The sequence below is a fragment of the Poromitra crassiceps genome (assembly GCF_964638095.1).
Source record: "Poromitra crassiceps genome assembly, chromosome: 28".
Taxonomy (NCBI): Eukaryota; Metazoa; Chordata; class Actinopteri; order Beryciformes; family Melamphaidae; genus Poromitra; species Poromitra crassiceps.
The window spans coordinates 10603793-10618453 of NC_139651.1; the positions used below are offsets into that span (position 1 = coordinate 10603793).

The following is a 14661-nucleotide window of genomic DNA, read 5'->3' on the forward strand; positions in this document are numbered from 1 at the left end:
TTATTTTACTGCATCCACAATGGTTGGACAGCAAATGACATCATATTGAGGTCATGTGCAGTTTTGAATCAAATCAAGCTTATTTACCCTCTTGATGACTTTTTTTGAACAGATTTTTCCAAAAACAACCTTGACACACCATGTCTATTGGCTATGAAAAAAGGGTTGCCATGTCAGTCCAATCTAAGCCAGCAAGTCATGCCTCCAGGCGTGTTCGTTCACCTCTTTGTGGTGAGATATGTAATTGTCCTTTAAAGTCCCTGGAAACCAAAATCCACAAAAACCTTCTAACTATTAAATTTAGGGTCTTATGTGAGTAATTGTGTGCCTCAGAAAGTAGTTGACATTACTTTCAACCCTAACCCCAAAAATCGACACTTTTCTACAAGGTCTGGATTTCATTTCCTCATTGAAGAGAGCGGTGCGCGCGGTGCTAAAATGCATGATCTTACCACGTCATAAGATTTAATCGAATCACACACACTCATGCACACACACACTGACACACACACAGTAGCGCTGTGCACTCGCAGCGCAGCGGCGAGTGTGTTCGCCGAGCAACGCGCGAACACACACACACACACACACACACACACACACACACACACACACACACACTCCATCTCTCTTTCCTTCTCTCTCTCTCTCCTTCTCTCTCTCTCTCTCTGTTAACGGCGAGAGGTCTCCTCCGAGCAGGTCTCCTCCGAGAGAGAGAGAGAGAGGAAAAGACCTGCTGCAGACGGGACACGCCCACACAGTCCGCGGGAGAAAATACACTCTAAAATCTACCGTAATTGATTCTTATGACTTTTGCCATGACTGTCAAACCTAAATTTATATACTTTGCGACATTCATCATCGTTCAAATTTGGCTGGTGGCTTATTAACATAGGTTCCTGTGATGTGATGAACTCAAAATGCTAAATAATAAAGAAATATTTCTGGTTTCCAGGGACTTTAAGTAGTAACTGCCCCTCATAATGCTTTTTTGGGAAAACATGCTTTCTTTCATCAAGCCCAACAGCACTAGGAGTTATTTTCCTCGTGCTGAGATTGTGCCAACGTTTCTAATCCAGAGCTTTGTGTGTCCTGCATATGAACTCCACATAATTCAGCTCGTCCGTGTATTATGTATTTTGTCAAACATGATTTAGTAGTGTGCAAAGCGTGCGGTGTGAGTGTGAACCAGTGTCGCTGCGTATGATGAAAGTGTGTGACGTGGTCTATGGAATCACACAGAGGTCAGTGCTGTTGTCCCAGGTCGCCTTTCAGCTGACTCTGATCTGTTCTCTGATAGGGCTTTCACACCGGCAGGGCTCCGTGCCGGTTCCAGTTCCAGAACCCTAATCTGAACTGGCCGGCGCGTTCAGACCGAAAAAATAATTGGTTCGGAACCTGAAAAGTTGGTTCTCAGCGGAACCAAGAAATAGTTGGTTTTCCTTGGGAACCGTGACATCATCAGTGGGCGTGTCTCATTCTAGGCTGTGAAAATGAGCAGGAAGGAGAAGAAGGCAGTGACAACACAAAGAAAAATAATTTGCAGTGGTCTCCTGAGGAAACCAAATGTTTAGTGGCGATTTGGGCATCTACCGAATCTCAAGAAAAGCTAGAATGCAGTACAAGAAAGAACAAGTCATATGCTGAACTTGCAGAAGAGATGGCCATGGCTGGGTTCACTCGAACGCCAGACCAAATAATTAATAAACTTAAAAAAATTAAAATAAACTGAAGAAGGACTACTGAATAATGTCCTCCCACTTTGGTTCCGCTTAAACTGGTGTGAACATGGGCTGGTTCGCCAGAAAGCACCAAGGTTCTGAGACTCCAGAACGGAGCCAGAGCCAGAACCAGAACCGTGTCTGTCTGAAAGCGCTATGATAGGACAGCCAGCCACAGGACTGACCGGAGAGGCGGTCTATAGCCCTGGGGGCCCACAGTGGTGTGTGTGTGTGTGTCAGGGTGGTGGTCTGTCTCATGGTCTACAGCCCTGGAGGGGAGGTCCACACTGTGTGTCAGGGTGGTGGTCTGTCTCATGGTCTATAGCCCTGGAGGGGAGGTCCACACTGTGTGTCATGGTGGTGGTCTGTCTCATGGTCTATAGCCCTGGAGGGGAGGTCCACACTGTGTGTCAGGGTGGTGGTCTGTCTCATGGTCTATAGCCCTGGAGGGGAGGTCCACACTGTGTGTCAGGGTGGTGGTCTGTCTCATGGTCTATAGCCCTGGAGGGGAGGTCCACACTGTGTGTCAGGGTGGTGGTCTGTCTCATGGTCTATAGCCCTGGAGGGGAGGTCCACACTGTGTGTCAGGGTGGTGGTCTGTCTCATGGTCTATAGCCCTGGAGGGGAGGTCCACACTGTGTGTCAGGGTGGTGGTCTGTCTCATGGTCTATAGCCCTGGAGGGGAGGTCCACACTGTGTGTCAGGGTGGTGGTCTGTCTCATGGTCCTGATGTCTCAGATCGAGGCAGCTATGATGTCAGCTTGTGGAAATGGCAGCTCTTCCTGTAATGGGATGGCAAACGACAGAGGAGAGGCTGCCCTCAGGCCAGCATTATGCCCCGCCTCCTCCTTAAGCCCACTATTCATAGCTTTCAAGGGGCGTTACGTGCTGCCGGGAACGCCCACCTGACGGTCAAACAGTACTGCTAAGTACTGTTTGAGCGGACGACAGCACAGGCATCACTACAGTATCTTCTCTTTTAGCAATAGTCTCACTAATCCCACAGTGGTTTACCTGCTTTTGAGATCTGCAAAAAATAGTTTGCTTCTGTCTCACCCGTTCTCCCTCTCTCTTCACACGCGACGAGGGCTGTGCTCTCTCTCCACAACATTATAAAAACGAGTCCGCACTCCGCACGCAGTTTGTTGTGAAACAATTTCTCCGAACTGCCATGTGTTGGACAGTAACGTTAACGATAGTTCGGTTTGTTTGAAGTGCCCAAAACGTGCAGTTTGTTTAGATATCGTTCTTTTTCAACGCTTGATAGATGGTCTAAATATTCCTGACTGGAAACTGGTGGAAAAAAGCCCGCTTTTTGCTGGAGCTGCGTCTGGTCAGTGTTCAGCGCCATTGTTGTTTTGAGTTTTGACCGCCAGAATGGGCGTTCCTTGTACTTACGTAACGCCCCTTGAAAGCTATGAATACCCAGGAGTGTTCTCTCTCCTCTTCACACACAAACACATCACTACTGCTCATGGTGCACATAGAGCTGTGTTCTCTCTCCTCTTCACACACGTACACACACACATCACTACTGCTCATGGTGCACATAGAGCTGTGTTCTCTCCTCTTCACACACGTACACACACACACATCACTACTGCTCATGGTGCACATAGAGCTGTGTTCTCTCTCTCCTCTTCACACACGTACACAAACACATCACTACTGCTCATGGTGCACATAGAGCTGTGTTCTCTCTCTCCTCTTCACACACGTACACAAACACATCACTACTGCTCATGGTGCACATAGAGCTGTGTTCTCTCTCCTCTTCACACACGTACACACACACATCACTACTGCTCATGGTGCACATAGAGCTGTGTTCTCTCTCCTCTTCACACACGTACACACACACATCAGCACTGCTCATGGTGCACATAGAGCTGTGTTCTCTCTCCTCTTCACACACGTACACACACACATCACTACTGCTCATGGTGCACATAGAGCTGTGTTCTCTCCTCTTCACACACGTACACAAACACATCAGCACTGCTCATGGTGCACATAGAGCTGTGTTCTCTCTCCTCTTCACACACGTACACAAACACATCAGCACTGCTCATGGTGCACAGGATCCACACTCACCCTATTCTGGAGCCAGATCTCTTTTTGTTTTCAAATTAAAAGACCTTTCTCTTTCTTTAATATCTAATATCTTGTTTCTCCTAATACTGTATCTCCCTAGTGTCATCTCTGTTTACAAGTCAAATTGCGTGCATCTTGGACATAGCATCATGCAGTGGTTCTCAAATTTTGTCTCATGAAGGACCCCTAAACTGACAAAAAATAGACCAAAGACCCCCTTTTGATAGGATTTTGCCCCACGGTCCCCCATATGATAATAAGATTGATGCTTTTAGATGTGTTATTACAGAAAGTGTATAAAAACCCATGACCAAAATAGTCATTGTGTTACTTATGAATGGAATTATAGCTAAAATAAATTACCCCCCTTTTGCCCTGGAACCCCCTCAAGGACCCCTGGGGGTCCCCGGACCCCCATTTGAGAAGCACTGAATGGACGTCACAGTGGACTCTAGTGACGCTTGTTGGGGGAGTTGTGCTGATGATGCTGCTGCAGGGTTTGGTGAATAAAGCCAGCTGCTTTTAGGTCCGGCTTTGCTGCAGCCAAATTGTTCGCTCACTGGAGTGGAGTGCTGTTCTCTGAGCCGCAGTCCAGAGATGTTTCTCCTTATCTGCAGTCATAGTCTGTCCACATCAAAGGCAGTCTGTGGTTCTTGTTGAAGGTCAGTGTTGAAACCCACCAGCTCTCACTCTCAGCAATGCTTTGAAGAGCTTGTAGGGGAGCTGCCTTGAATGCACACACATGTGCTAGTTCCTCCACGCTCACAAACCACGCTCTGTTCCTCCCCAAGACAGGGCCACGCTTCCCACGCTGCGATGGGCCCTATTTAAGCAGGTTAGCCATTTTAGCCGTTAGCTAACAGGGGCATGTCCAGCACACATGCAGTTAAAGGATTAAGCAGTTGACAGGTTGTCATGGTGACGTTGGGATTAAGCAGTTGACAGGTTGTCATGGTGACGTTGGGATTACGCAGCTGACAGGTTGTCATGGTGACGTTGGGATTAAGCAGCTGACAGGTTGTCATGGTGACGTTGGGATTAAGCAGCTGACAGGTTGTCATGGTGATGTTGGGATTAAGCAGCTGACAGGTTGTCATGGTGACGTTGGGATTAAGCAGCTGACAGGTTGTCATGGTGACGTTGGGATTAAGCAGTTGACAGGTTGTCATGGTGACGTTGGGATTAAGCAGCTGACAGGTTGTCATGGTGACGTTGGGATTAAGCAGTTGACAGGTTGTCATGGTGACGTTGGGATTAAGCAGTTGACAGGTTGTCATGGTGATGTTGGGATTAAGCAGTTGACAGGTTGTCATGGTGACATGGGATTAAGCAGTTGACAGGTTGTCATGGTGACGTTGGGATTAAGCAGTTGACAGGTTGTCATGGTGATGTTGGGATTAAGCAGCTGACAGGTTGTCATGGTGACATGGGATTAAGCAGTTGACAGGTTGTCATGGTGACGTTGGGATTAAGCAGTTGACAGGTTGTCATGGTGACATTTGGGATTAAGCAGCTGACAGGTTGTCATGGTGACGTTGGGATTAAGCAGCTGACAGGTTGTCATGGTGATGTTGGGATTAAGCAGTTGACAGGTTGTCATGGTGACATTTGGGATTAAGCAGCTGACAGGTTGTCATGGTGACGTTGGGATTAAGCAGCTGACAGGTTGTCATGGTGATGTTGGGATTAAGCAGTTGACAGGTTGTCATGGTGACATTTGGGATTAAGCAGCTGACAGGTTGTCATGGTGACGTTGGGATTAAGCAGCTGACAGGTTGTCATGGTGACGTTGGGATTAAGCAGCTGACAGGTTGTCATGGTGACGTTGGGATTAAGCAGCTGACAGGTTGTCATGGTGACATTTGGGATTAAGCAGCTGACAGGTTGTCATGGTGACGTTGGGATTAAGCAGCTGACAGGTTGTCATGGTGACGTTGGGATTAAGCAGTTGACAGGTTGTCATGGTGACGTTGGGATTAAGCAGCTGACAGGTTGTCATGGTGACGTTGGGATTAAGCAGCTGACAGGTTGTCATGGTGACGTTGGGATTAAGCAGCTGACAGGTTGTCATGGTGACGTTGGGATTAAGCAGCTGACAGGTTGTCATGGTGACGTTGGGATTAAGCAGCTGACAGGTTGTCATGGTGACGTTGGGATTAAGCAGCTGACAGGTTGTCATGGTGACGTTGGGATTAAGCAGCTGACAGGTTGTCATGGTGACGTTGGGATTAAGCAGCTGACAGGTTGTCATGGTGACGTTGGGATTAAGCAGTTGACAGGTTGTCATGGTGACGTTGGGATTAAGCAGCTGACAGGTTGTCATGGTGACGTTGGGATTAAGCAGCTGACAGGTTGTCATGGTGACGTTGGGATTAAGCAGCTGACAGGTTGTCATGGTGACGTTGGGATTAAGCAGCTGACAGGTTGTCATGGTGACGTTGGGATTAAGCAGCTGACAGGTTGTCATGGTGACGTTGGGATTAAGCAGTTGACAGGTTGTCATGGTGACGTTGGGATTAAGCAGCTGACAGGTTGTCATGGTGACGTTGGGATTAAGCAGCTGACAGGTTGTCATGGTGACGTTGGGATTAAGCAGTTGACAGGTTGTCATGGTGATGTTGGGATTAAGCAGTTGACAGGTTGTCATGGTGACGTTGGGATTAAGCAGCTGACAGGTTGTCATGGTGATGTTGGGATTAAGCAGCTGACAGGTTGTCATGGTGACGTTGGGATTAAGCAGCTGACAGGTTGTCATGGTGACGTTGGGATTAAGCAGGTGACAGGTTGTCATGGTGACGTTGGGATTAAGCAGCTGACAGGTTGTCATGGTGACGTTGGGATTAAGCAGTTGACAGGTTGTCATGGTGACGTTGGGATTAAGCAGTTGACAGGTTGTCATGGTGACGTTGGGATTAAGCAGTTGACAGGTTGTCATGGTGATGTTGGGATTAAGCAGCTGACAGGTTGTCATGGTGAAGTTGGGATTAAGCAGCTGACAGGTTGTCATGGTGACGTTGGGATTAAGCAGCTGACAGGTTGTCATGGTGACGTTGGGATTAAGCATCTGACAGGTTGTCATGGTGACGTTGGGATTAAGCAGTTGACAGGTTGTCATGGTGACGTTGGGATTAAGCAGTTGACAGGTTGTCATGGTGACGTTGGGATTAAGCAGCTGACAGGTTGTCATGGTGATGTTGGGATTAAGCAGCTGACAGGTTGTCATGGTGATGTTGGGATTAAGCAGCTGACAGGTTGTCATGGTGATGTTGGGATTAAGCAGCTGACAGGTTGTCATGGTGACGTTGGAATGAGAATGTTTGGCCTGGCTTCCACATGGTGTGACGGCAGTGCTTTGTCATACTAGGGTTAAATGGAGACCAACTCTCGGGAGGGGTTTCACCTTTGACCTTTGATCAGCTCCATTGTGATCAAATGGCATTTTGAGAGTATCTAATACTGAGATGTACCGATAATGTAATTTTCTTGGCCGATTTCTTTTTAATAGTTTGACCTGCCGATTTTGATTTTCTTTATTTTCTAATATTTCTTTCTTTCTACAATTTCAACATCTTGGTCCATCCCCCTCCAGAAAGTGTGTATGTGGTACGACCCGCCTCAGCCCTCAGGGGTTTTCTGGGTAAACAGAGGCTCGTCGAGTCCAGCACAGGTTCAACGATTCATTCGACATCACAAACGGAAAGAGGGAGCGCAAACGCACCGATGACACCGCGACATGCTGTTTATATGCTGGCCAGGTGTAATGAAAAGTGGCAATGCAGCGTTGTGTGTTTTTGAATATTACAGTGCTCGATGACGATGACCTGTCTGTAACGTGGCTGTACTGTCTGCCTGCCACTGTGTGTGTGCGCTACGTGAACTAGCATGCGACGCACGCATGTCAATTTGACTGGCAAAAAAACTGATATATGAGACTGACCCGCCGCTCAATGGCCGATCAGATGAAAACGGGGCAGTTTGTGTCACCTGCCAGTCGATTGGTCCATCTCGAGTATGATCTAACTTCTGTATCGTGAAACAGGATAGACAGGCAGGACGTAGTCTCAACGCCAGACCCATGAGAGTTCTTACGCTGATACACTACGTTACTGCATGCTGCAGAGCTCTCTCTGGGTCTGATACACTACGTTACTGCATGAGAGATCTCTCTCTGGGTCTGGGACACTACGTTACTGCATGCTGCATATCTCTCTCTGGGTCTGATACACTACGTTACTGCATGCTGCAGATCTCTCTCTGGGTCTGGGACAATTTCCCTCAGAGGGCTGGTTATGGGAGGGAACCGTTCACTTGGCCAGTCAGTCATATGCCAGTGATGGCTTCAGTCCTCTCCAATCAGTAACGACTTTGCGATCAGACGACACGGGAGGCGCAGCCCATTTTTCGAACCGCTCTCTCATCGGTGCTACGACCTGTCACTCATTAAATTTCAACCCGCCTTCAAAACCAGCAGTGGCTGTTAACTGACACAGACTCACTCATGTAGTATGCGGAGCGCAGCGATTCAACGTAATATTTGAGTCTGGGGAGAGACTAGGCAGGACGTAACGTTGGGAGGAATAGAGTCCGGAAGACCTGTTACGTGTAGAATTTTCTTTATGGGGATTTTGGTTCAATGCTTGAAATAAGGTCTGCGATGGTTAACAAAAGTTTATGAAACAGGGACGTTTGTGTTCAGCACGATAATCTTCACAAATGAGGACTTACTACGTGTTTTCTTTTTATGCGATTGTCAGAAAATGCTTCAAAAGTCCTAAAGCTGGTCCTCATTTGTGAAGAGGATCTTGCTTATCTCGATGATGTTTTTGTGTTTGTGTTTCTTGCATGTTTGCTGAGTCAAGCTAATGAGTTAGGAAGCAGTCGTTACTAAGGAGCCTGTCAGTTGTGCCACAACCGCTCCATCATGTCAACATATTGAGTTAGGTGAAACCCTTCCACTGCACAGTCCTGTGCTGCTAGACACTTCCTACCATCTGAATGCTTCCTACATAAATCCTTATAGAGCACAAACACTGTCCTTGAGTGGATCAGTTGCAGCATTAATAATACGATGTGTTAGGGTTTTGTATTTGATTTCATAGAAGGAAATAGGTTTGTTTATCACTGTGATAAACAAACCTATTTCCTATCATTTGTGACACAAATGATGTGCTAGTTGTTATGCCTCTGCGCCAGCGGCAGGAATGATGTTTTGGGGTTGTCCGTCCGACATGGATATAAACTGCAACTTGACTTGTCAGATTTTTATTTTGTATTTTGTATTGGCTTGTTGGCTTGACGGTAGGTAGAAAAATAAAATCATGAAAATGCTCAAATTTAAAGCCGAGCATTTTGTGTGCCCTCGCTCCTGCTTCGCTACCCCTGACCAGCCAATCAGAGTGATGTCTCTTACCCCTGACCAGCCAATCAGAGTGATGTCTCTCTACCCCATACCAGCCAATCAGGGTGATGTCTCTCTCTACCCCTGACCAGCCAATCGGGGTGATTCAACATCTTGACTCTGCCAGAAAAGCCGCCGTCAAAGCAGACTAGAGCCGACGGTGCAGAACACACCGCAAATACTAGAAGGACAGACGCCCAGACATGGCCAACGGCCGACTGTCGGCTCGGTGTGTCTGAGGCTTTAAGATTCCTCCCTCCTCTCACCACAAACCCTGCCATTTATAGATTTTGTTGTGTCTTAGTTCATGATAATATGCTCCAAAAGCTGCTGACAGTTTGGTATTTTAAAACTGTTGAAATGCCTTCACCAATTTCAGGCCAGGCTCCAGCCTGCGTAGGAGCATGTAGATCCTGGTTGATACATCTCTTTGCATCAGAGTGCTTGGCCTACATTTTGAGCCTGCCCTCAGCCCAGATACCTATCATCTAAGTGTCCTCATCTCATTTGTTGTTGTTTCATTGTTTTACTTACGTGTTTCATTGATTGGAAAAGTGGAATTGAACAAAAAAAAGACATTGCATAGGCACCTTTTAGAAAAGCTCCCTCATGGAAGCGTGTTTGTAACCAAGAAGAGCCACCTAAGAGCATTCAATGTCTTACTGGATGTTACTGTATATAATTATTTAGGCTACTGTATGCCAGGCTAGGGCATTCACAGACTAGTCGACTAGTAAAACCACTAGTCGACACTGTGCTTAGTAGTCGACTAGTCGTTTTCTTTTTTTTTTTAATCTTTAAGAAAGAACATGAGGTATTTACACGACATACATGGACTATCATATCCCATATCCCCCACAAAGAACATCAAAACACAACAAAACAAAACAAGAAAACTGCGTAAGATACACAATAATCCAAGAACAAACAAGACTATTGGACAAACAACCAAACAAAAACAATGCATTCAAAGTTACTACATAGATCTTGCCCTGTTGGCAGCTAGGAAATGCATAGCTGTAAATTGGAAAGCATCCAATCCCCCAGCTGTAGTTCACTGGTGGAATGAACTCTCAAGCTACCATAGGTTGGATAACATTTACTACAAGAGCAAAGGCAGATTCTTAGACATCCCCAAAATATGGCAACCACATACAGAGTTTGACTTTAAGAACTTTTTACCCCAGTGTCATTAGGCTTATCAGGATAGGATCTGAATGCATTGTTTTTGTTTGGTTGTTTGTCCAATAGTCTTGTTTGTTCTTGGATTATTGTGTATCTTATGCAGTTTTCTTGTTTTGTTGTGGTTTGATGTTCTTTGTGGGGGATATGGGATATGGGATATGATAGTCCATGTATGTCGTGTAAATAATACCTCATGTTCTTTCTTAAAGAAAAAAAAAAAAAGAAAAAAAAACTAAATCTAGTCGACTACATTTAGGGACGACTAGTAAAATTCACTAGTCGTGAATGCCCTACTGTATGCATTATGCAACACTACTGATGACAAATGAGCAATGGTTCTCCAAACTTTAAAAAAAATCTGACACATTTTATGTATTTATTTTGTAATATTATTGGCTCTAACCTGATTTAGCTAAATATCTAGTGAGGAGTTGCTCAGCAGCAAGCATCATGCTTTTAAGAGATGTCAACTCAAACTATGCACATTAGCAACTATGCACATTAGCTCCTCCTCCTTACCACTACTACTGAGCCACCCCCCACCCCCCTCTGTGAGCTCTGGCTGTAATCCTGTCCTGTCTGTCAGGCCGTCTGCTCTACCCTGTGCACACGTCCTGCTGTCTACCCACCTGTCTGTCAGGCCGTCTGCTCTACCCTGTGCACACGTCCTGCTGTCTACCCACCTGTCTGTCAGGCCGTCTGCTCTACCCTGTGCACACGTCCTGCTGTCTACCCACCTGTCTGTCAGGCTGTCTGCTCTACCCTGTGCACACGTCCTGCTGTCTACCCACCTGTCTGTCAGGCTGTCTGCTCTACCCTGTGCACACGTCCTGCTGTCTACCCACCTGTCTGTCAGGCCGTCTGCTCTACCCTGTGCACACGTCCTGCTGTCTACCCACCTGTCTGTCAGGCTGTCTGCTCTACCCTGTGCACACATCCTGTCTACCCACCTGTCTGTCAGGCTGTCTGCTCTACCCTGTGCACACGTCCTGCTGTCTACCCACCTGTCTGTCAGGCCGTCTGCTCTACCCTGTGCACACGTCCTGCTGTCTACCCACCTGTCTGTCAGGCTGTCTGCTCTACCCTGTGCACACGTCCTGTCTACCCACCTGTCTGTCAGGCTGTCTGCTCTACCCTGTGCACACGTCCTGTCTACCCACCTGTCTGTCAGGCCGTCTGCTCTACCCTGTGCACACGTCCTGTCTACCCACCTGTCTGTCAGGCTGTCTGCTCTACCCTGTTCACATGTCCTGTCTACCCACCTGTCTGTCAGGCTGTCTGCTCTACCCTGTGCACACGTCCTGTCTACCCACCTGTCTGTCAGGCTGTCTGCTCTACCCTGTGCACACGTCCTGTCTACCCACCTGTCTGTCAGGCTGTCTGCTCTACCCTGTTCACACGTCCTGTCTACCCACCTGTCTGTCAGGCTGTCTGCTCTACCCTGTGCACACGTCCTGTCTACCCACCTGTCTGTCAGGCTGTCTGCTCTACCCTGTGCACACGTCCTGTCTACCCACCTGTCTGTCAGGCTGTCTGCTCTACCCTGTGCACACGTCCTGTCTACCCACCTGTCTGTCAGGCCGTCTGCTCTACCCTGTGCACACGTCCTGTCTACCCACCTGTCTGTCAGGCCGTCTGCTCTACCCTGTGCACACGTCCTGCTGTCTACCCACCTGTCTGTCAGGCCGTCTGCTCTACCCTGTGCACACGTCCTGCTGTCTACCCACCTGTCTGTCAGGCTGTCTGCTCTACCCTGTGCACACGTCCTGTCTACCCACCTGTCTGTCAGGCTGTCTGCTCTACCCTGTGCACACGTCCTGCTGTCTACCCACCTGTCTGTCAGGCCGTCTGCTCTACCCTGTGCACACGTCCTGCTGTCTACCCACCTGTCTGTCAGGCTGTCTGCTCTACCCTGTGCACACGTCCTGCTGTCTACCCACCTGTCTGTCAGGCTGTCTGCTCTACCCTGTGCACACGTCCTGTCTACCCACCTGTCTGTCAGGCCATCTGCTCTACCCTGTGCACACGTCCTGTCTACCCACCTGTCTGTCAGGCCGTCTGCTCTACCCTGTGCACACGTCCTGTCTACCCACCTGTCTGTCAGGCCGTCTGCTCTACCCACCTGTCTGTCAGGCTGTCTGCTCTACCCTGTGCACACGTCCTGTCTACCCACCTGTCTGTCAGGCCGTCTGCTCTACCCACCTGTCTGTCAGGCTGTCTGCTCTACCCTGTGCACACGTCCTGTCTACCCAACTGTCTGTCAGGCCGTCTGCTCTACCCTGTGCACACGTCCTGTCTACCCACCTGTCTGTCAGGCTGTCTGCTCTACCCTGTGCACACGTCCTGTCTACCCACCTGTCTGTCAGGCCGTCTGCTCTACCCTGTGCACACGTCCTGTCTACCCACCTGTCTGTCAGGCCGTCTGCTCTACCCACCTGTCTGTCAGGCTGTCTGCTCTACCCTGTGCACACGTCCTGTCTACCCACCTGTCTGTCAGGCCGTCTGCTCTACCCACCTGTCTGTCAGGCTGTCTGCTCTACCCTGTGCACACGTCCTGTCTACCCAACTGTCTGTCAGGCCGTCTGCTCTACCCTGTGCACACGTCCTGTCTACCCACCTGTCTGTCAGGCTGTCTGCTCTACCCTGTGCACACGTCCTGCCTACCCACCTGTCTGTCAGGCTGTCTGCTCTACCCTGTGCACACGTCCTGCCTACCCACCTGTCTGTCAGGCCGTCTGCTCTACCCTGTGCACACGTCCTGCTGTCTACCCACCTGTCTGTCAGGCCGTCTGCTCTACCCTGTGCACACGTCCTGTCTACCCACCTGTCTGTCAGGCCGTCTGCTCTACCCTGTGCACACGTCCTGTCTGTCAGGCCGTCTGCTCTACCCTGTGCACACGTCCTGTCTACCCACCTGTCTGTCAGGCCGTCTGCTCTACCCTGTGCACACGTCCTGTCTGTCAGGCCGTCTGCTCTACCCTGTGCACACGTCCTGTCCCATATCTTCATCCTGTAGCACCTTCTACAAAGTATTGTTCATATGGAAACCCTATAGTGAGATGCTGCAACACCATGTGGCTTCTAAATGCGATGTTTTGCAAACGCTCTAACTGCTGATGTCCTCCACTTCACCCCCCCCCACCCGAGTTAACTTTAAATCAGATTCATGGAACACATGTGGGATCAGTCCCACAGACATACTGGAATGTCACCAGCGTAGCCCCAACACAGGGCCTCTGTAATGCACCCCCACCCAACTGCCCCCCAAATCCTGATAAAGCCCTATCCTGGAAGCTGGGAGGGGGAGGTGCTGGGAGGGGGAGGTGCTGGGAGGGGAGGTGCTGGGAGGGGAAGGTGCTGGGAGGGGAAGGTGCTGGGAGGAGAAGGTGCTGGGAGGGGGAGGTGCTGGGAAGAGAGGTGCTGGGAGGGGAGGTGCTGGGAGGAGAGGTGCTGGGAAGAGAGGTGCTGGGAGGGGAAGGTGCTGGGAGGGGAGGTGCTGGGAGGGGAGGTGCTGGGAAAAGAGGTGCTGGGAGGGGAAGGTGCTGGGAGGAGAGGTGCTGGGAGGAGAGGTGCTGGGAGGGGAGGTGCTGGGAAGAGAGGTGCTGGGAGGAGAGGTGCTGGGAGGGGAAGGTGCTGGGAGGAGAGGTGCTGGGAGGATAGGTGCTGGGAGGGGAGGTGCTGGGAGGAGAGGTGCTGGGAGGGGAAGGTGCTGGGAGGAGAGGTGCTGGGAAAAGAGGTGCTGGGAGGGGAAGGTGCTGGGAGGAGAGGTGCTGGGAGGATAGGTGCTGGGAGGGGAGGTGCTGGGAGGGGAAGGTGCTGGGAGGAGAGGTGCTGGGAGGGGAGGTGCTGGGAGGAGAGGTGCTGGGAGGGGAGGTGCGGGAGGGGAGGTGCTGGGGGCAGCTAGGAAGGTTAGCAAGATGGGCAGGGCTGAGGGGTGGTTGAGATGGCTTGGCTTGGGGTTGGTTTGGCTGCCTATGGTTGGCCAGACATGGGAGAGTGGCCTGAGGACAGCTGGGCTAGATGCAGGGGCCTATAGAGCTGGGATCCTGCCGCAGGTCATGTAGGCTGGTTGGGTGGAGGAAGGAACAGTTGGGGGACCACGCCATGATGGAGTACAGTAACATAAGGTTGGGGACAGGACTGCTCTGTGATGCAAGTCCAGGCAGGAGACCAGGGACTAGGCAGAGAGCTTGGGTAGTCATGGGTAAGAGATTAGAGACTAGGCAGAGAGCTTGGGTAGTTGTGGGTAAGAGACCAGGGACTGGG

At 49.6% G+C, this 14661-nt stretch overlaps 1 protein-coding gene across 3 annotated transcripts in view; it reads left to right on the forward strand.

Moving 5' to 3' along the window:
* Positions 1-14661, forward strand: part of ankrd11 (ankyrin repeat domain 11) — a 169534-nt gene that overhangs the window by 31256 nt on the left and 123617 nt on the right. The gene's annotated exons all lie outside the window — the stretch shown is intronic.